General features: G+C 40.3%; 2 protein-coding genes across 3 annotated transcripts in view; one reads left to right on the forward strand and one right to left on the reverse strand.

Moving 5' to 3' along the window:
- The window catches only part of RASGEF1A (RasGEF domain family member 1A), a 268679-nt gene extending 264821 nt beyond the window's left edge, over positions 1 to 3858 (reverse strand). For both annotated transcript variants that reach the window (XM_050960666.1, XM_050960662.1), the window contains exon 1: positions 3715 to 3858. The gene's annotated coding sequence lies outside the window, so the exon portion shown is untranslated. The remainder of the gene's footprint in view (positions 1 to 3714) is intronic.
- The window catches only part of LOC127054462 (pulmonary surfactant-associated protein D-like), a 216345-nt gene that overhangs the window by 7085 nt on the left and 188467 nt on the right, over positions 1 to 20793 (forward strand). The gene's annotated exons all lie outside the window — the stretch shown is intronic.

The raw sequence follows: 20793 nt of genomic DNA on the forward strand, positions 1-20793 counted from the left end.
TGAAATAGAAATCTTCCTTACAGATGTCTCACAAGCCTGATCTCTCCAGAGCACTGGAACACAGATGTGCAAAACTTAGGAGTTTTGTTTTTGTAGCCCCTGATATTTGAATTGATATTTTGGATTCACATAAATCCAAAACTCTAAGTGCAAATTTGAGCAAAGTAGCTGATTTTTATTAGGATTTGGGTTGCAACTTTAAGAAATGTCCACAATTTCTGAAATAGATCTGTACCATAAACCTACCTCCTCACAGGTTATAAAATATGGCAAAACTTCTGGAAAATTGGACCTGGGTTCACATTGCTAACTAAATCATAAACTAGGTGAGATTTAATCTGATTTTGAGTTTCATTATGAAAATTTCATTCTTCTTTAGTTTAGTGGCTCTTGGGCAGTTAAAGTATTTTGCTACCTCCATGGGATGTCATTTTTATGCCATCTTCCCATATGTTACCATCTCTTGGATAACACAACCTCCGAACAGGATGCAGCCACTTCAGAAATGTTGAGAATCTGACACTGTCTGTAATAGCAGTATAAAACCCACAGCCAAAAGTAACATTGAATATGAGTTAATGGCTGGCTCCCCAAGCTCCTGTCACAAATGGTTCCACAGCAAAACTCTGGCTCCAGACTTTGGATCGAGAATCCTACTTTTCTATGGTCTGTCTTTTGTAACTGGCTGAACCAGAACTCTAGATCTGAACAAACTCTCAGTTAAGAAGTTTCCACTGAAATCTAAACATGACAGTTTTGGGCCATCCCTAGTACTTATATACAGAGGTGATGGGCACTCCAGACAGGGGCGACTCTAGCTTTTTTGCCGCCCCAAGCACAGCAGTCAGGCTGCCTTCGGCGGCTTGCCTGTGGGAGATCCCTGGTCCCACGGATCTAGCGGCTTGCCTGCGGGAGGTCCGCCGGTCCTGTGACTTCAGTGTACCCGCCGCCGAATTCACAGGACCAGGGAACATCCTGCAGGCAAGCCGCCGAAGGCTGCTTGACTACAGCTCTCGCAGGGACCGGCAAGGCGCCCCCCGCAGCTTGCCACCTCAAGCACGCACTTGGAGCGCTGGTGCCTGGAGCTGCATCTGTCTCCAGAAATACCAAAGAGGCACAGGATGCCATGGTGATAGCATTTCTTTACAGAGCAACACAACTTATTTTAACCTTTCCTTCTTTCCAGCTCCCACCAGCAAATAATATACCCGAATGACCAATAAACTGAATGGAGCAAAATGGCATTCTTCCCTAAAAATGGAACAATGCCAGATATAAAGTCTCTGAGAACAAAAGCAGACAACCTCCCATTAGCTTAAAGTCTCAGAATTTGGGTTACACCAATGGCATATTTTTTGAATAATGCATGTTGCAAGAATGTAGCTTCAAAAAAAAAAACTAGCACTCTGTTCTGTTCTAGAGGCGGCTCCTTGCACATGTACTGAGTCTGCATTGGCTTCCTGCAGTCTGACTCTTGTAATTAGAACAACTGATTGGATTAGTTAATTATATTAAACCTACTGGTTCACAAGTCTTGAACATCAGCCCTATGAAGGGTTTAATTCACTAGAGATGGGACAGCACAATACAAGGTTTGCATGTGTGATTGATGTAACTTGATTTTTTTCCCCTCTTGTTGCCAAGTTACAAAAAAGTGTTCTCACTGGATTGTCTACCTTTAAATAGACTAAATTCCCAGCCAAAAGAAGTCATGCTGATTAAAAATTGATCATATACTGATGTCTCTTGGGGGGGAAATTACAAATAAGATATTTTTTATTCTAGACATTGGCCAGATATGGTCAAATATAGCTCTTCAGTCCCCAGAGACCCTGGCATATACCACTGTAGCAAATTACTGAGTTTGTGTGAAATAAATAACTACTAATTTATAATTAAACAGTATGAGTATTAAGTCTTTAAAAGCAGTATCATGGTGATATATCAACCAAACTGTATCTTGGATTGTTTTCTTCTCTGGCCCCATTGAATTAAGAAAGGTGAAATGGCTGTGAAAATCCATGGCATTTATGAATTTAGCTGCCTGTAAGCCCCCCAAGTGATAAAGAATTACCTTAAATATAGTTTTGATGCACACTGAACATTTTACAAGAAAATCTGATTCCAGTAGAAGATATGGTATAATCCCTGCTGAAATATCAAACATTTTTTGTTTTACCTGTTCTTGAAGATTGGTACAAAAGGACATTTCAATCACAATTAATTTTGAGATTGCTTTGTACTAGTGTAAATGTTTGTGTGGCATGACAGTAGATACAGAAGGGTCTATTAACCTCTTTTCCCTAGTGGAGAAAGCAAGAGTTGATTCCAAAAATATATACACTATGTCAAGAATCCATTGGTCTTACTGGCTCCCCAAATGCTGTATGGTATTCAGCATTGACTGCTGTTTTGTCAGCATCTTAGACATGACCAATGTAGGATCTGTCGTCATGTCTGTACAGAGACTCTTTCATATTAACAATTGCAGAGAAGTTTCTCTTGTTTTTAAACGCTTTAAAAAAAAAACCACCCTCAGATAAAAGTCAAATTCTAGCAGATCCGACCAAACAATATATGAGGCAATGCTGCATATAACACCTTTTAATGGGTGATAAATAAAGGTACATCCAGTCTCAACTGCAAGAAGACATTCCACAGAACAGGTAAGAGAAATAGTGCAAAAGAAGTAGCTTCAGTACAGTTAACCCATAAGGGGTCCAAGGGTAAGATTATGGGATCTGCGTTGATACCAGCTAGTCTGCTTTTCTGGTTATGGCATGAAAGAAACATAATTCAGAATCAATTTAATGGTGCTACCTTTTAGAAGTAACCCAGTTGGTAAATGGGGCATTTGGCTTGCTGGGCATGAGGCTACACAGGCTAGATGAAAGCTTCAAATAGAGAGCAAAAATTAAAAAGTATGAGCAACAGTAGATGCCTGCTTAGATCATTCTGCTTAAAATTACATGCCTCCTCAGAAAATGGAAGAAGGGAATTTCTCCAGGAATTTAAGAATCTAGGGGTAGGGTGGGGGAGATTTTGTCCTAGCCAAAAACAAATAAATAAAAACTCTCCTGCATGCTGCATTTTTTTTGATCAACAGCAAAGAAATGTATTGACAAAATTTGTATGTATGCATACACACACACACACACACACACAATACAGTGCTCAGCAGACTTCTTCTGATGGTTTTAGTAAGTACTGGAGTTTTAAAAATGACTAAAAATTGAATATAATCTATTTGCATTCAGAACACTTGCTGGGGAAAACATGCCAGGGAGATGTTTGGACTACAGAATTTCAACTAATTGAAGTGATGAAACAAATGCTGTGTGGATGAGTCTGCAAGTAGTCCATGACAGAATCCTGACGCACTGTATTCCCAGAAGTCGAGTACAAAAGCATGCCTGATCATTTAGACACATTGAGATGCTTCTCATATGTGCTGGGGCAGTGGTGGTGTTCTCATAAAAGTTGCATTAAGGAGGAAAATGCACTTTAAATGCTGTATTTTCACCGGCTTTCTATTCAGTGGATGCAGCTTGGAACGGCATACTCAGGGTTAACACCAGGAAGGCACACTGGTGGCATGTACTACCAGGTGTTGAAACACCCACTGAATTAGCTCCAGTGCTAGCCTCTATTCAGAGCTTGGCACTTCTTCAGACTCAACAATATAGTATCATAAAAGATGTGTTAATCTCTTACCTTGATCAGATCCAGTGTAGCTTTTTGGTTGTTCTCCGTCCACTACCAGAAAAAGAGAAATTAATGCCAGATCCCAGTGAGTCATCCTAAATGACAGAGTAGGCTCACCCTTTGCACAGGCTGCTTGCTGCCTTTGCTGTGTGACAGCTGCCGGCTGGCTTTGGAACAAGAGTGTCCCATTCTGCAGTCTACTGCAGGGGAGAGTTTGAGGGGAGAGAGAGAAAGCAAGAGAGAGGAAAAGACAGACAGGAATATACCATGTAGATGTTCTCTCCCTCTCTCTGCTTGGTGCCCTGACATACGATGCGCTGTTTAAAAGTTACTTTTTAATATGTGATGCAGCCTCTGATTTAAAAACCTCCTCAGTTTTGCCCATTTTTTTAAATTATTTTTTTAAACTATGCGCAGAGCAACTTCTGGATGTTTCAGTGATTCCAGTTTCTCTCTGTGTCAGTGGAATGGTTTAGATGCTATACAAAGAGGATGTCAAGTAGCAGCCGATGTGACTTGTGTATGTGTGAAAGGCAGCGTGTAACTGGAAGCATGTATAGATTTCCTGCATTCACAGAGTGGCAGACTAGTGGAGGTGAAGTGGTGATTCTGCGACCTGAAGAGTGGGCAAAAAGAAATAATTACATAATCACAAGACATGCTGGAGGGGACTCTTGGGTGCTCCCAGGATGATACATGTGAAAATTCTGCCTTCAAATGGAAGTGAGGGTTGGGATGATTTCCCAGCCTCTGCTGGATCATCCCTGCTTGTGTGTCTGGGTATTGCTAAATTCTCAATTCCAGAAATGTCACTTATCCTTTGGGATCATAAAAATACCTCCACGGAGCAAATATTTTGTGTTTGTGATAGACCAGATTGCACCAAATGGCAGGTATTTTCCTAGGGAAGGATATGCCAAGACATTACTCACCCCTACCTTTTAAAATACAAATAGAATATTGTATTCTACTGTCAAAATCTGTTTGTTTGTTTTTCTTTTTTCGGAACAAAGAAATATTTCCAGTGCAGCTTAATAGAAGTTTGTGGTTACTGAGAGAGTGTATTGTGTCTTAGGGCAGAGGGAATGATGGAGGGGTAGAGATGAATAGGTTCCCACTACATGTGCTGCTGCTGCTGCCACAAGCTAAATGGGAATGGTATCTTTCTGGGGGGCAGGGAGCTTTGTTGAAAACACTGGCAGTACATCCAGTTACCATTCACTTTGTGTCACTGCTAGAGCTAGGAGAACCTTACTATGTTTAGAAATACCATATTCTTATCCAGTAGGGTGACCAGATAGAAAGTGTGAAAAAAGTGTGTGTGTTTGGGGGGGGGGTTAATAGGTGCCTATATAAGAGAAAAAAACATATTGGGACTGTCCCTATAAAATTGTGACATCTGGTCACCCTATTATCCAGCCCTCCTGGATCTGAAACATCAAGTGGTGTTGCATATCAGATGGTACTTGGGACAGATCACTGCAAAGATAAGAATAAAAGTGTGACCATACTGAGTCAGACCAAAGGTCCATCTAGCCCAGTATCCTGTCTTCTGACAGTGGCCAGTGTCAGGTGCCGCAGAGGGACTGAACAGAACAGGTACTCATCAAGAGATCCATCCCCTGTCACCCATTCCCTGCTTCTGGCAAACAGAGGCTAGGGACACCATCCTTGCCTATTCTAACTAGTAGCCATTGATGGATTTATCCTCCATGAACTTATCTAGTTCTTTTTTGAACCCCATTATAGTCTTGTCCATCACAACATCCTCTGGCAAAGAGTTCCACGGACTGACTGTGCATTGTGTGCAAAAATACTTCCTTTTGCTTGTTTTAAACCTGCTCCCTGTTAGTCATTTGGAGACCCCTAATTCTTGTGTTATGAGAAGGAGTAATTAACTCTTCCTTATTTACTTTCTCCACAGCAGTCATGATTTTATAGACCTCTATCATACCCCCCTTAGTCATCTCTTTTCCAAGGTGAAAAGTCCCAGTCCTATTACTCTCTCCTCAGCTAGAAGTTGTTCCATATGCTTAATCATTTTTGTTGCCCTTTTTTGAACCCCTTCCAATTCCAATATTTCTTTTTTGAGATGGGGCGAACACGTCTGCACAAAGTATTCAAGATGTGGGTGTACCATGAATTTATATAGAGGCAATATATTTTCTGTCTTATTGTCTATCCCTTTCTTAATGATTCCCAACATTCGCTTTTTTGACTGCCACTGCATATTGAGTAGATATTTTCAGAGAACTATTCACAATGACTCCAAGATCTTTCTTTAGACCCCATCATTTTATGTGTATAGTTGGGATTATGTTTTCCAATGTGCATTACTTTGCATTTATCAACACCGAATTTCATCTGCCATTTTGTTTCCCTTTCACCCAGGTTTGAGAGCTCCTTTTGTAGCCCTTCACAATCTGCCTGGGACTTAACTATCTTGAGTAGTTTTGGATCATCTGCAAATTTTGCCACCTCACTGTTTACCTCCTTTTCCAGATCATTTGTAAATATGTTGAATAGGACTGGTTCCAGTACAGACCCCTGGGGGACACCTCTCTCCATTCTGAAAACTGATCATTTATTCCTACCCTTTGTTTCCTATCTTTAGTCAGTTACTGTTCCATAAGAGGAACTTCCCTGTTATCCTATGACAGCTTACTTTGCTTAAGAGCCTTTGGTGAGGGACCTTGTCAAAGGCTTTCTGAAAATCTAAGTACACTATATCCCCTGGATCCTCCTTGTCCACATGCTTATGGACCCCCTCAAAGGATTCTAGTAGATTGGTGAGGTATGATTTCCCTTTACAAAAACCATGTTGACTCATCCCCAACAAATTGTTCATCTATAAGTCTGACAATTTTGTTCTTTACTATAATTTCAGCCAATTTGCCCAGTTCTGAAGTCAGGTTTACCAGTCTGTGATTGCTGGGAGAACCTCTGGAGCCCTTTTAAAAAATTGGCATCACATTAGCTATCCTCCAATAATTTGGTACAAAAGCTGATTTAAATATACTTCTGCAATTTCACGTTTGAGTTTCTTCAGAACTCTTGGGTGAATACCATCTGGTCCTGGTGACTTATTACTGTTTAGTTTATCAATTTGTTCCAAAACCACCTCTAATGACACCTCAATCTGGGGCAGTTCCTCAGATTTGTCACCTAAAAAGAATGGCTCAGGTTTAGGATTCTCCCTCACATCCTCAGCCATAAAGACCGATGCAAAGACTTAATTTTAATTTCTCTGCAATGGCTGTATCGTCCTTGAGTGCTCCTTTAGCATCTTGATGGTCCAGTAGCCCCACTGGTTGTTTATTGGGCTTTCTGCTTCTGATGTACTTTAAAAAAAATGTTGCTATTACTTTTTGAGTCTTTGGCTAGCTGTTCTTCAAATATATATATATTTTTTGGCCATCCTAATGATATTTTTACACTTCATTTGACAGATTTTATGCTCCTTTCTATTTTCATTAGTTAAATCATTAGAATTTAACTTCCACTTTTTAAAGGATGCCTTTCTGCCTCTCACTGCTTCTTTTACTTTATTGTTTAGCCACAGTGGCACTATTTTGGTTCTCTTATTTTTTTTTTTAATTTAGGGTATACATTTAAGTTGAGCCTTTATTATGCTATCTTTAAAAAGTTTCCATGCAGCTTGCAAGGATTTAAGTTTTTGTGCTGTATCTTTTAATTTTTGCTTCACTTCTTCATTTTTGTGTAGTCTCCCTTTCTGAAATTAAATACTACAGCGTTGGGCTGCTGTGGTGTCTTCCCTGCCACTGGAATGTTAAATTGAATTATATTATGGCCACTATTACCAAGTGGTCCAGCTATTCACCTCTTGTATCAGATCCTGTGCTCCACTTGGGACTAATTCAAGAATTACCTCTCCTTTTGTGGGTTCCAGGACTAGCTGCTCCATGAAGCAGTCATTTAAGGTGTCAAGAAACTTTATCTCTGAATCCCATCTTGAGGTGACGTACCCAGTCAATATGGAGATAGCTGAAATTGCCCATTATTATTTTTATTTTAATAGCCTCTCTAATTTCCCTGAGCATTTCACAGTCAGTATCACCATCTTGGTCAGGTGGTTGGTAATATATCCCTAATGATATATTCGTATTATAGCATGGAATTACTATCCGTAGAGATTCTATGGTACAGTTTGGTTCATTTGAGTCTACGCTTTTGTCATAGCATTCTTTCTCAGATCTGAACCTTAGAGTTCAGAAAATGAGATACTAGCATGAATTTCCCTAAGCTTAATTACCAGCTTAGATCTGATAGGCTGCCACTACCCAAAAATATAGTGTTTTGGGGCACTCTGACCTCCCCAACCTTCCCTGGGGACCCCAAGAGCCCAGACCCCTTGGGTTCTTAAAACAAGGAGAAATAAACCATTCCCCCACCTTCCCCCTCTCAGAACTTCCCTCCCTGGGCTATCCTGAGATACTGATCTAACTTCTTAAATCACCATACAGAGAAGCATCTCCCTTCCCTTCCACAAAGAGGCAAACAGATTGAAGGGAAACAGAGAGAGATGTTATCTCTCCCTCTCCCGTCTCCCCACCCGTCCTGGTGAGTTATCCCAATCCCCTGGGATAAAACAAGGGAAACAGAGAAAAAAAACAATCAATCAGGTTCTCTAAAAAGAAATCTTTTAATAAAAGAAAGGAAAAAGTAAAGAATTATCTCTGTAACTTCAAGATGTCAATATACAGGGTCCTATAGCTTACAGATACCAGAAAGAGACTTTCCCCCCAGTACCAATACAAATCAAAATATTCCCAGCAACTACACATATAAAAGTTAACCAGCCAGATCCACAAATGCAAATAGTGTAAAACAATTAAAAAGCCTAAACTGCCTGGTTTTTACCTTCTATTTGAAAAGAAACTTATAGAGCCTGTAGTAATGTCTGGTCTCTCTCAGACCCTCCGAGAGAAGAACAAAGAACAAAGAACTCACACCCAAACTTCCCTCCACCCAAATTTAAAAGTATCTTGTCTTCTGATTGGTCTTCTGATCAGGTGTCCAGTTTCCTGCTTGTAACTCTTTACAGGTATAAGAGACATTAACCCTTAACACTCTGTTTATGACAGCTTTCTTTCACATATAGTGCCACTCCTCCACCAGCACGATCTGTTCTTTCCTTCCAATATATTTTGTACCCTGGTATTACTATATCCTATTGATTATCCTCATTCCACCATGTTTCTGTGATGCCTATTATATCAATATCCTCATTTAATATGAGGCACTTTAGTTTACCCATCTTATTATTTAGCCTTCTAGCATTTGTATATAGACACTTTTAAAACTTGTCACTTTTTAGCTGTCTGCCATTACATGATGTAATTGAATGGGACTTTTTTTTTTCATTTGACTGTTTCTCATCAGATCCTATCCATATTTTATCATCTTCCATTCTCTCCTCCTTACCAGGACATATAGTGTCCATTAATAGATCCTCCCCTAAGGGATATTTTTGTCCAGACCACATGCTCCTCCACACCTGTTGGCTCTCCTGCAGTGCTTAGTTTAAAAACTGCTCTACGACCTTTTTTAATTTTAACTGCCAGCAATCTGGTTCTATTTTGGTTTAGGTGGAGCCCATCCTTCCTGTTCAGGTTCCTCCATTTCCAAAAGTTTCTCCAGTTCCTAATAAATCTAAATCCCTCCTCCCTACATCATCTCATCCACTCATTGAGACTCTGCAGTTCTGCCTGTCTAACTGGCCCCACACATGGAACTGGAAACATTTCAGAGAATGCTACTACGGCTCTCCTGGACTTCAATCTCTTACCTAGCAGACTAAATTTGGCCTTCTGGATAGTTTTAACCATGATTAACTGGCACTTTAATGTCTATTCTTGGCCCAGACCTACCAGTGTAAATGTGCATCAAAAACAAAATGAAGAATTGAAGTTAACCCATACATACACAGCCATACATACTTGGAAAAACGAGATTTTTGTATAGTAAGGGCATTGGCTAAGTTATCTGCTAGTGTCAGCCTGTGAGAATGAGAGGTGAGGTCTCTAAATCTTTTTTAAAAATTACTTTTATTACATGAATAATTTGTGACTTCACTAAATGTAGTAAGGATTTAGTAGGCTGACCATTCCTAATGCAATAAGACAGTGCTCCATAACCCTGAAAGGTCTTATGAAAGAGTCTTTTAGACTTATTGTTAAGAACAGAAATCATAACAATAGAGGTTACTATGAACTCTCTGTAAAGAGCAATATCCAGTGTATAGGAGTCCCCAATCTTGTGAGTTGTTGGAATCATCTTTGCAATATATTTTCCATTCAAAGTAATATAATGCTGGGATGTCAGTGTGGTGGGCTTCCGGTGCTCTGATACAATGTTTAATGCTATGTAACACCCAGGTTAAAGTTCAAATATCAGTCTAATAATCTGACTTTCCAAATTTACTCTGAAATTGGGCTATTTAAAAATTGCACCAGCTAAATATCCATTATGTCTGCTTCCTGTTTCTATTCAATGTCATATCTGCTCCCTTTAATGAAAAAAGAAAGTTTTTATTGCTCTTTACTCCATTAGCTCTGCAGAATCACACATGGCTAGAGGAAATGAGGTGTGATGGAATCTTTCCCTTGTGCATAATCAGTAGAACTGTGCATTAAATTCCAGTCAGTTGAGACAAGGCCCAGTTGCATCATATCTGAAAGCCCAGTTTGGCCTTCAGAATATTTATTTCTGGTGGCAATAAGATGTGTGAAATGGAAAAGAACCTGACTCTCAGACCACAGGTAGTTTACTAGAGCTGGCAATTAGGAAAAAACATTGTGTAAATGGAGCCTATGTGACCTGGTGTTACTGAGATGCACCAAATGTAGAATCCCACAGTGACATTTTTGTGAGAGATCAAATAGACCTTCATCTTAAAATCAGAAGGACATGATCTAACCAAGTGTCTCTTAGTGCAGTGTGATTCAACCAATTGATGCTACTTGTGTGAACCTCAAACGGTTCCGAAGTTGTCTGTAAGCAGCCAAAAATTTGGATTTTTGTTTGCGACAAGAGCCATCTAGACCTTTGAATTTGTAAAACTGAACTGGAACTCTTCCAGGGACAGGCTTTTCTTGGTATTCAACACATTCTGCTTCTAGTCGGGGCTGAGAGCAGGACTTACAGAGGTGCATGAAATTGGAAAAGAAGTTCTAAAAAGACAAGTTTTCACTAACTTTTATGAAACTCAAAACTGGCATATGTAGAGTTGGGGCAAATTCACAGATCTTTATTTTCACACCGACTTGCCTGTCCCAATCAATTAACTGCATTTTTACAAGCCACTGGCCAATTTCTGCCCTGTACTTTGCAGAATTGCCTGCTGGAAAACATGTGGCCAGCAGTAGGAGATAGGGTATAAATTGCATCTACTCTTTTTCTGGCCTCCGTAGAACATTGCAGAAGGGCTGCTCCACATGGTTTCCACAGCGGGAACCAAAGCTGTGCTTACTCTGAGCTGCAACAAGATCTGCATATTTATGTGTCCTTTCCCTGGCAGTGACCTCTGTATTCCTGCAGATTTAAAGGGACTGTGTATCTGCTTTGTTTTGTTCACAGAGGTGGGACCACATTCATGATGCTTTTGGACCACTTTCCCTATTTCTAAGGGGCTACCAGATCTTCATACTGTTTGTTTTCTGGGTAACTAAGTTTATTTACATTTTTTAAATAAACATTTATTTGTTTATTTCCACCTCCTTCCTTCCTCCCCACTAAATTGCCCTACTCCCGGGACCACAGTACACAGATTTATAAATGGTGCGACTCCTGATCCTTATCCGCTGAGCATTGTTTACTATTCTTTATATAAGTCCTGTGGCTTCAAGCTCTAGAGAGTAAGAAGCTTTGCTCCTGTCTGTTGGCAAACAAGGGGAGGAATGATCACATAACCGCTTCATTTGCATAAGATATTACCCAGAAGCTCCACAGGGGAAGGAGTTCTCTGCCATCATCTGTAAGAGAAAAGTACAGCTATATTTACATAATCTTTCTACCCAGAACTCCTCCAGTGACACCTGAGATGTCAACAGAACTATACACAAGCCAGAATTGGTTTATAAGGGAACTGAACCGAAGGGGGAGGGATTCCTATTTTGTGACAGAGTGCATCACCAGTGACAAGGAGTCTTCTCAAGGGTCCTGTATGCTATTGGTTCTCCTTTCCTGAGGATGCTGTGTTGTTGAGAGGACTTTGTGGTGAGGGATGACCCAGATTGAGGACTTAATTGTGAGAGCAGTTGCCAAGAACTTTGTGATGGGAGATTATGCAGAGACAGTTCTTTGATAGGCCCAGAGGACAGCAGCAGAGGTAAGTGAACTCTGGTGGGGATCCTGCTACCCAGACACTATATAAAGCTGACGTCCCTGTAGTGGTTTAGTCGGTGAAGCCTCTGAGCAAAACCAGGCAGTACTTCCCAAAGGACTCACCCAATGCACCTCAGGACTCTGACCATGCTACCCACAGACATCACCACTTGCTTATAGGTTGTTCTCAAATGGGGAACCAGGTGCACGACTGCCAAAGTTACCATGAGCGGGAGTGTTTTATGAATCAGTCACATAGATATAATTTGCTGTGTTTTCCCAAGTTTGATGTTGGGTTTCCTTTCCCCTTATAGAGTTTTCCTTGTTTCATAAACAGAGTCAGTGCTTACAAATGGAAGCTATTTAGTGATCCCAGAAATTCTAGGTGGTGACTGGAGCTGATGGTGTTTTAGTTTTAACAGGGACCCCTACCTATTGTTGTTGCAGACAACACCTTGCCGAGAAGGGTTATACTTGAATGTTTCTGTCCACACAATTGATTTCTCTGTAGTCAGAATTTGGATCCCTACCCCGACTTTTACTGATGGAGAAGAAATGAAGCTGGTGAGAGATAATCAATTGCCATCTTTTTAGAGCAATTGGAGGGGCTGTAATTGAGATTCATGCATACACAGAAAACAACACGCAGTAGATTATTTTGTAGTACAATTCATTCCACTGTTCATGTTGATTGAACTGTCACTGTATTGCCAACTCATGTTGTTATCAACAATACATTAATATTAATATCAACATGAAAATGAAAAATGCCTTTATAACTAAGAAAGGGACAGCTTCAGAACTTCTTCTATGCAGCCTTATTCTTTAAAACCCTGACAGGATAATTTATTAGCTATTTGCAGACTTCCAGCTTCCAATATCTGAAGCGAAAGGTTAATGAACAGTAGAACTTGAACACATTCATTTTGGTTTTAATTTGCCTGTTGGAGGGCTTCTGCTCTGGCAGAATATGCCTGTATCAGAATAGAAATACTTGGCTCCATTCTGTTCAGTTATACTTATTTAGCTGCACTGGTATCAGAAGTATATAACATACATAACATAACAGCAACGTTTGACTTGACATACCCATGTCTTGTGGCTCCAGGAGTTGGCTGGTGGCACAGTGATTAAGTTCATAAACTTCTGGAGAGAACTGGGCTGATGTCTTCTATGACTGGACATAAGCAGCAAGGAGTTGATGATATCAGCCTGGTCCTGTGTGTGCATTTGTCACACAAAATATACCTACTATGGTATGACCAGAAGTCTCTGCTCTAGAGATGACACATGGACTGGACTGGAATGGAAAGTGTGTTGTCAATCAGGATTTAAAGTACTTTTGGTGGGGTTGTGTGTGAACGCCTATAGGACACCTTGCCTAGGTGTAGTTGGTATGTTATCAGTTTCTTAGTTTCATGAACACGAAATAGAATTTAGATTGATGTGTAGTACCACAGTCAATCTAATCCAGGTTTCTGTAGCATCTGAACATCTTCCAAAGAATGAATAAGCCAAAATCACAATAGGCCAGTGGTCTAATTTTCTACCTACTTTCCTAGGGGCAATTGGGGCTATTGCAATTTTCCCCTCAATTCTTCTATATTCTACCCCATCTTATTCTTTCGCTTTACATGCTTCCTTCTTGTCTTCAACTTTCCCCTGCAGGGAGGAAACCTCAGCTGGGGAGGGTCATGAAGCCCTGTACACAAGGTTCTCTTTAAATGCCTCTCTTCTTCCTTACAATTTCAGTTGAGGTGATGAGGAAAGCTAAGTCAAAAAAGTAAGATTTTCCACTTCACTCAGAAGGCTGTGGAATAACGGTGGTTCTTACCACCAATAATGAGTTGCAAAGCCTTGTGCTGGGAAAAACCGTGTCTTCCCTTCTTGTGAACTTCAGCCCTGAAGTTGAGTAATGTAGTTCTGAATTACTTGAGTTCTGGCAAGTAATGTAGAATTCAGAGAAAATGTTGCCTGAATTGATAATGGCAAACTTAATAATATGATCTGGAGTATAGAGAAGCTATTTATTTGTAAAATACAATTCAGCAGTTCAAAACTGTTAGAAAAATAGCTATATTGTTCTGCTTGATTTTTCTCAATACTGAACATGACGTCTACAGAATCACTTATGGTGGTGTCAGATGGTTAATACAAGGTTTTAAAAAATGTTGTAAATATATACCTAAGTCAATATCTACTCTTGTGGTCTGTTGTCCCTCTTAATAAAGCTATTCGTATGAAATACTGCATAACATTATATCAACGAAATAATAAACTCTGACCTCCCCCTGGTTGGCTTTAGACAGGAAGATGGCTACAGACTTCACCTGCTGATTCAAACCACACTTCAGTTTCTGTATGCACTCATACCTGTGTGTGTGAGTATTTAAGTCAAGCCTTACCATATGAGGCCAGGTTATGTGGGAGACCTCACAAACAGAGGGATATTTTTTTCTTCTGCGACCATCTTATTACAGGCTGTAATCTGATAAACTAAGAATGCCTTATGAGTGCTCTACCAAATTGAAAAATGGAATTTCCTTCCCTTGGGAAATTCTGATATTTCTATATTTTCATCTTGGGTCAGCATAAAAAGACACAATATCAAACCTTTTTTGCAGAATGAAAGTTGAGAAAAACTTTGAGTCAGAAATGTTGGAACATCTTGTTTTGGATCAGCTTCACAGGAGTCTGTGTCCTCATGAAACACTGTAGTGCATCATGGCAGATATAGTCTGACCAGGAAGTCCAGCCCTTAGGGCACCCGAAGTACAACTCTCATGAAGCAGCGTGGATGAAGATTAATGTTGACTTGATTCAACATGAAATAGTTTCTATTTTCATGTGGAAAAAGTTCAATTTTGCAGACATTTTCTACTCCACTTCTCCCTACCTTCTTCCCTCTCCCACCCTGACCCCCCAAAAAAATGACTCAATTTTTAAGCAGCTCTTTTCAGGATCTGAGTGGGAGAACATCAGGTATGTTCCAGAAAGTTGTTGTATTGATTCAGTGAAAACCTCTTCCCTCCTAGTCAGGCCAGGTGACTACTCCAATGTGGTATTAGGGATCTCTGTGGGTGACAGCTGGAACTGTTCATATGACTACTATGATTAAGAGATCGCATGCCCTCCCCTAATCACATGCCTTCCAGGCCATTTCATGGAAAGCTTTCCAGACTTTTAGGCAGGAGAGACCCAGGACAACGGAAAGACCAAGAATGGGGCCTGTTGTGCCTGTTGAGAGGAGGTATCTGTAGACAAGATCTGTGTTATGAAGCCCTATAGACAAGATCCCAAGGGGCTGTGAGGATGTTCATGTTGTGTGATTTTTAATCTTTGCTTCTAAGTTAATAAAGGAAAAACCCTGAGAGAAGCAATTGGAACAGTACAGTTATTTGAATTTTATCTTCCCCAGCTGTTGGATCACCCAGTAGTTTACATGCATCTTCTGCAAAGCTAGAGGTGAAAGTCTTGCCCACATTCCTACCTAAATTCCTCTAGGACTTGCAAACTGTACTTATCTTCATTTTCTGTGCTGAAGTTTTGTGGGCTGTTAAACTATTTTCATGTTACTACAGTTCAATAGATGAAGGGTTTCCTCTGAGCATATGTATCAGGGCTCTGTATTCAGGTTCCAGAGATACCAGTATATCATTGTGTAAACAGCTGGAGTTCCCACCCTTGTATATTTAAGTGTATAGTCCAAACCACCTACCTCTTGGGCTTTGGCTTTACTGTTAAGACAAATAAATACTCAAACTACAATCATTCCAAGGCTGGTTATTCTTAGGGTTTTCATTCCATATTCTCCTTTTCCGATCCTAATTTCTTCAGTCTCTGAGACAGAGAGAATCTGACCCCTTTCAATTCAGATTGGAGCTAACTGAATTCACCTGCTAGTATAATTTGACAGTAATCCCACTGCACCTTCATTCAGTGTTCAAGCATCTGATAACAGGATGCCTTAGCAGTGAAGCTTTGCATTCCAACTACGGTCAGAATGTCTATCGGAGGGTTTTATCCCCGTAGGATTTTCTTTGGGGGAGGCAATTCAGTGTCTGAAATAACAGATCTATTTCCATCATACAGGAATTGAACTACACTATCATTTTATTTTTGACCCATAATTAGTTCCCTGGGTCATTTAAAAAAATTTTTTTTATATAATATGTAAAATCCATGGAAAAACTCAAGCACTTGAAAGATAAATAACACACTGATAGGAGATAACTAGTGGATCTGTATGCTAGATTAGTGTTATAATTTCAAAAACTATACTTGTCGCAATATGCCCAATCTCCTTCAAATCCACTGATTTAAATATGGCCTGATGTTTCTGGATGCACTTACATTAAACACATTCATATAGATAATAAAAAGAAAAACCAAGGACATTTGCTTAATTACCCTTAACAGTAAAAGCCCCAATCCTGCAGATAACTTTAATCTCATCTACAGTCCCATCAAAATCAGTGGAACTACTAATGTCAAGCATGTGTGCATAAGTGTTTGAGCGATTGAGACCAGTCTGTATTAGTTGCTCATGCTGGAAATGATCAAGTACTAAACACATGATAGGGCCCTTCAGTAAGAAGGATCTAACAGTGCTTCCAAATTGTTATGGAAGTCACCCCAAATAAGTGCCAACAAACATTCTACACCACATGAACAGACATTTCTGTGCATGCACCTATATGTACATGGTATCCCATATATTATGTACATTATTAGCCTAATTATCAGAAGTACTGAGAGCCCACATGTCTGACTCCAGTCAATGGGAGCAGCGGGTGGCTGAACCTTTCAAAATCAGGCCAATATGTATGCATTTTACACACACACACACACACACTCTGTTTAAAGAGTGTTAAGATTGCAAAGTCAGGCACATCTGCCCCATCCCCTCCAACCTGTCCCAGTCCCATTGATCTAGCCTAACAAGTCCCAGTCTCCTCAAGTTTCTCATCATAACCTCAGTCTACTTGCCCAGTCAGTCATAGTCTCACCCTCCATGATCGCTGTCTGAGTCCCAATCTCTCCTTCCCCGCTCCCAGTCACAGTTCTTCCTTCTAATTCCTCACCTTAGCTGTCTCTCTTTTTCCCATCCCATTCCCAGTCTCCTTCCCTGACACCCTCATTGAATCTGTCTCTGCTCTCCACCTTTTTGGCTCCTTATCCCAGTGTCTTTTGCCCAGCCAGACCCAGTGTCTCCCCCAGCTCCTTGTCAGATCTGTCTCCCCTGCCTTTGTCCCCTACCTCTTTTCCTTGCCCAACCAGTCCTAGTCACCCCATCTCCTTCAACTCCTAGTAACATTTTTCTCTCTCCAGTCCATCTCACCAGACTCCTTGTTCCAATACACTCCTTTTATCCCTGCCCCCCCAAATCCAGCTTTTGTCCCTTCTGCAATTGAATCAGACAGCTTATTTCTCCGCAGTTCTTAGGTGTCATCCAGCCCCACCCTGGTATGGAGCACTAGAAGCTATGAGGGTATGCTCAGCAATACGAGTTGAGAGGCTCCAGAATATTTAGTGAGGATGGAGTCTTCAGAGATTTTAGCTGCTAAAATTGAAATCTCTACTGAGCATGCAATTTATTCAAAGGCTTATAACTTGGCCAAGTTCAGGCAGATTTTCTTGGGGACAGCTGTAGGTACATCCCTGGTACAGAGGTTCTTCCTCCTACCCCCATATTTAAAAAAAAAATCAAACTTCCAAACTTGCAGGTGCTGGAGCTATTCAAAGAAGGTCTCAAGAATTTTTTAACATGAGCAAGACAACGAAGAATTAGCTAGGACCTTTGACTCTCTTTAGAGTTGCAAAACCTCCCACCGCCAAAATCAGGGATGTTTGCAACCAGGTGATCCATAAAGTATCCTTCTAATCTATTTATCTAATCGATTCAGGAATTGTATATTGCAGTTGAGGATAATCATCCCATGTTCAGGGGCCCACTGAGGACTACAGCCCTGATCTTGTTTTAGATCCATGTGACCAGCTGCTAGTGCCTATTCAGAGGGCCAATGGCTTACAAGGGACTTGTATAACACTTGTTTCTGCATGGGTGCAAGGATTTGCTGCAAGGTCTGATTGCAGGAATGGGGCCTCAAGGAGTTGCTCTCTCTAGATACAATGAGATGAGTTAACCCAGAAACATTCTCAACTGAGAAATTTCTAAGACTTTTTTGCCTAAGTCAGAATGTAAACATTATTACAACACTACACTTACATATATTTTTAAAATCTATACATTACGAAACTAGCAAGTCCAAGATTTAAACTGGCTTTTAAAAAATCTAAACTTTCTGGCTTTTGGAAATGGCTTCTTTTGCCAAGGTAAAATTACTGGTTTTGATGATAGGCTTTCATACATTTTCATTATGATGCTGATGAGCAGAAAATAAGCTTTACTGAGGAAGAGCAGGGTAAAATTTATGACACTTGTCCACAGGCAAATTGAAGACTTAGACAGATGGTCTGGCTATCTACAAGAACTGATCAAGAATGAATCTACTGACAGGATGTAATAAATCTATGAGGCTTAATTAGTGTTTGCAAAGTGCTTGGGCCTTGGATGAAAGATGTAGAAGTGCAAAAGTTATATTGTTTTACAATGTTACAGTAACTGCCAAGTTTTGTGCAGCTCTGTGACACTTGATGCAGATTAGTTCAGTTAATTTGCATATCTATACATTTACAAGCAGTGGTGAGATTAGAAGTGGAAGTTTGTACAAAGCTTGGCAGCACTGGGTGGGTTTGGTTAAGAAAAACTGGTGACTCTCTGGTTAGCTGACTGAATGAGGAGGAATTGTGGGGAGTGTCTTGGTGGATGTTGTTTGTGGGATGTGTAAAGCTGGATGATATTTAAAGGTATGCAATCTAGGAGTGACTAAAGCAGGTATAAACATACCTGAGAGAGCTTTAATCAAGCTAGCTCAGGTACCAAGAAGCCATGGCAGCACAGGCTTCAGTGCAGGTTGTACAAGCCCATTAAGGACCCGGGGTAATTATCTGGATGGGCTTCGATAGCCTGCACTGAAGTCCATGATGCCGCAGCTTCCCTGAGCTAGCTAGATTGAAGCTAATTCGGCTATGTCTCCACTCACTGTAATTACACTCCCTGATTGCAGTGTAGACATAGCCTCAAAGAGTACCCCACTTCTGTTTTGTTCTCCAGGAATATTAAAGGGTTAAGACTTACTGGTTTTTTGACACAGGTTTTTTGTGATTTTTTTAGGCCTACTTTATTAAGTGACTCATTACTTTAGGAGGCTTCGTTTGAACTCCCATTTTGCGGCACTTTGGGCCTAATCTTCAGATAGTATTCAGTATTCTCCTTCTGAATATCAGGCCCCTTTTTAGGTGCCTCAGGTTGCCAGCCAAAATCATGCGTTGCTTGGAAAACTTGGGTCTTGTTTTTATTTATATCATACCAATAAGATGCTGGACACTTCACTGGCATGTCTCTATCTCAGACCCCAGGCTAACAAGGTGTATTTTTCTCTAAATCTTTTATATTGGTGTAGTGCAGGCATGGTTTCTGAAGCAATAAAAATTACTGGATTTGGTTTTGTTAATTAATTCAATCTAGCAATGGTAGGGGTATAAATAATATTTAAAATTACATTGTTCAAAACCCTGAAATTTCAAGTAATGCAAATGATGAATCTATATCTGCAGTTATATTTGCATGCCTGTATACCAGGAATACAGGTTAGCAACCTAAATATTTGCTCTTCTCCCAGATGGAAGTGGCTTAGAAAAGGCATCTTGCTTCACTGAGCTGGCACTGATTGCTGGTGGAATCAGTATCTGGTGACAGGCATCTTTCATCCATGCCTCTTTGGTAGGAAAGCAGTTTCATGGCCTTGCCTGAGACAGTCTCTATTTGGGGCACCAGGGGTAGCGAGAGGCTTAAAAGTATGTGAAGAATGATTTTGGCTACCTAGTTTTGACAGCCTGTGCATCCTGGATATTGAATTACATATTAATGGATGTTTTCTGTATTATTAATGTTATGAAATTGGTCTATGGTGAGAGACTCTGTCTGTTAGCCCTTGCATTAACTTTCGTCATTGTGTTGTTAAAGTGTGTCAGTATCAGTACTTTTAATCATAAGATATTGGAGAAGAAATCAGAATGATCTGACAAGAATGACTGATTTAACTGAATCCCCTGCAGCCCCCAAAATAAAATAATTCACAGGTTTTATTTTTAAGCCAGCCAGAAATGAGACAAACTGAAGAAGAGATCAATTTTAGTTTTGCAAAACTTAGCCAACTGGGTTTTGGTTTTTGCAGAACCAGAAGTGGGTCATAGCCAAGTGTTTGACCTATATAAACCCCAAAGTGTGGAAGCAGAGGGACCCTTACCTAGCAGGTTTTGGTCTTAATTTCTTTGTCTTTTAAAGAAAGACTAACTCAAAAGCCCACTTTCTCATCATTCCCTCATTTCCTTCATGTTGACTCTCCATTCCCAACAATTACCCACTGAGAGAATTCCCGCTACCAATAGCCACACATCAAAGCCCTGATGTGAAGCGCAGAGAATCACTATGCAACCTCTTGACATCATATTTACAAGGTCACTTTTTTGTGCACAACTCCAATGGAAAGGCTACAGTTTCAAAGTGTTGCACTAGATTTTTATCTGCTTGACTCCCACTGACTTTTAAATACGTCTGTTTAAAAGTTTTCTTTTGCCCTCCTGAACTGGGTTGCTGACATTGTCGTCAAGTTGCAG

The sequence above is a fragment of the Gopherus flavomarginatus genome, chromosome 6 (assembly GCF_025201925.1).
Source record: "Gopherus flavomarginatus isolate rGopFla2 chromosome 6, rGopFla2.mat.asm, whole genome shotgun sequence".
NCBI classification, from domain to species: Eukaryota; Metazoa; Chordata; order Testudines; family Testudinidae; genus Gopherus; species Gopherus flavomarginatus.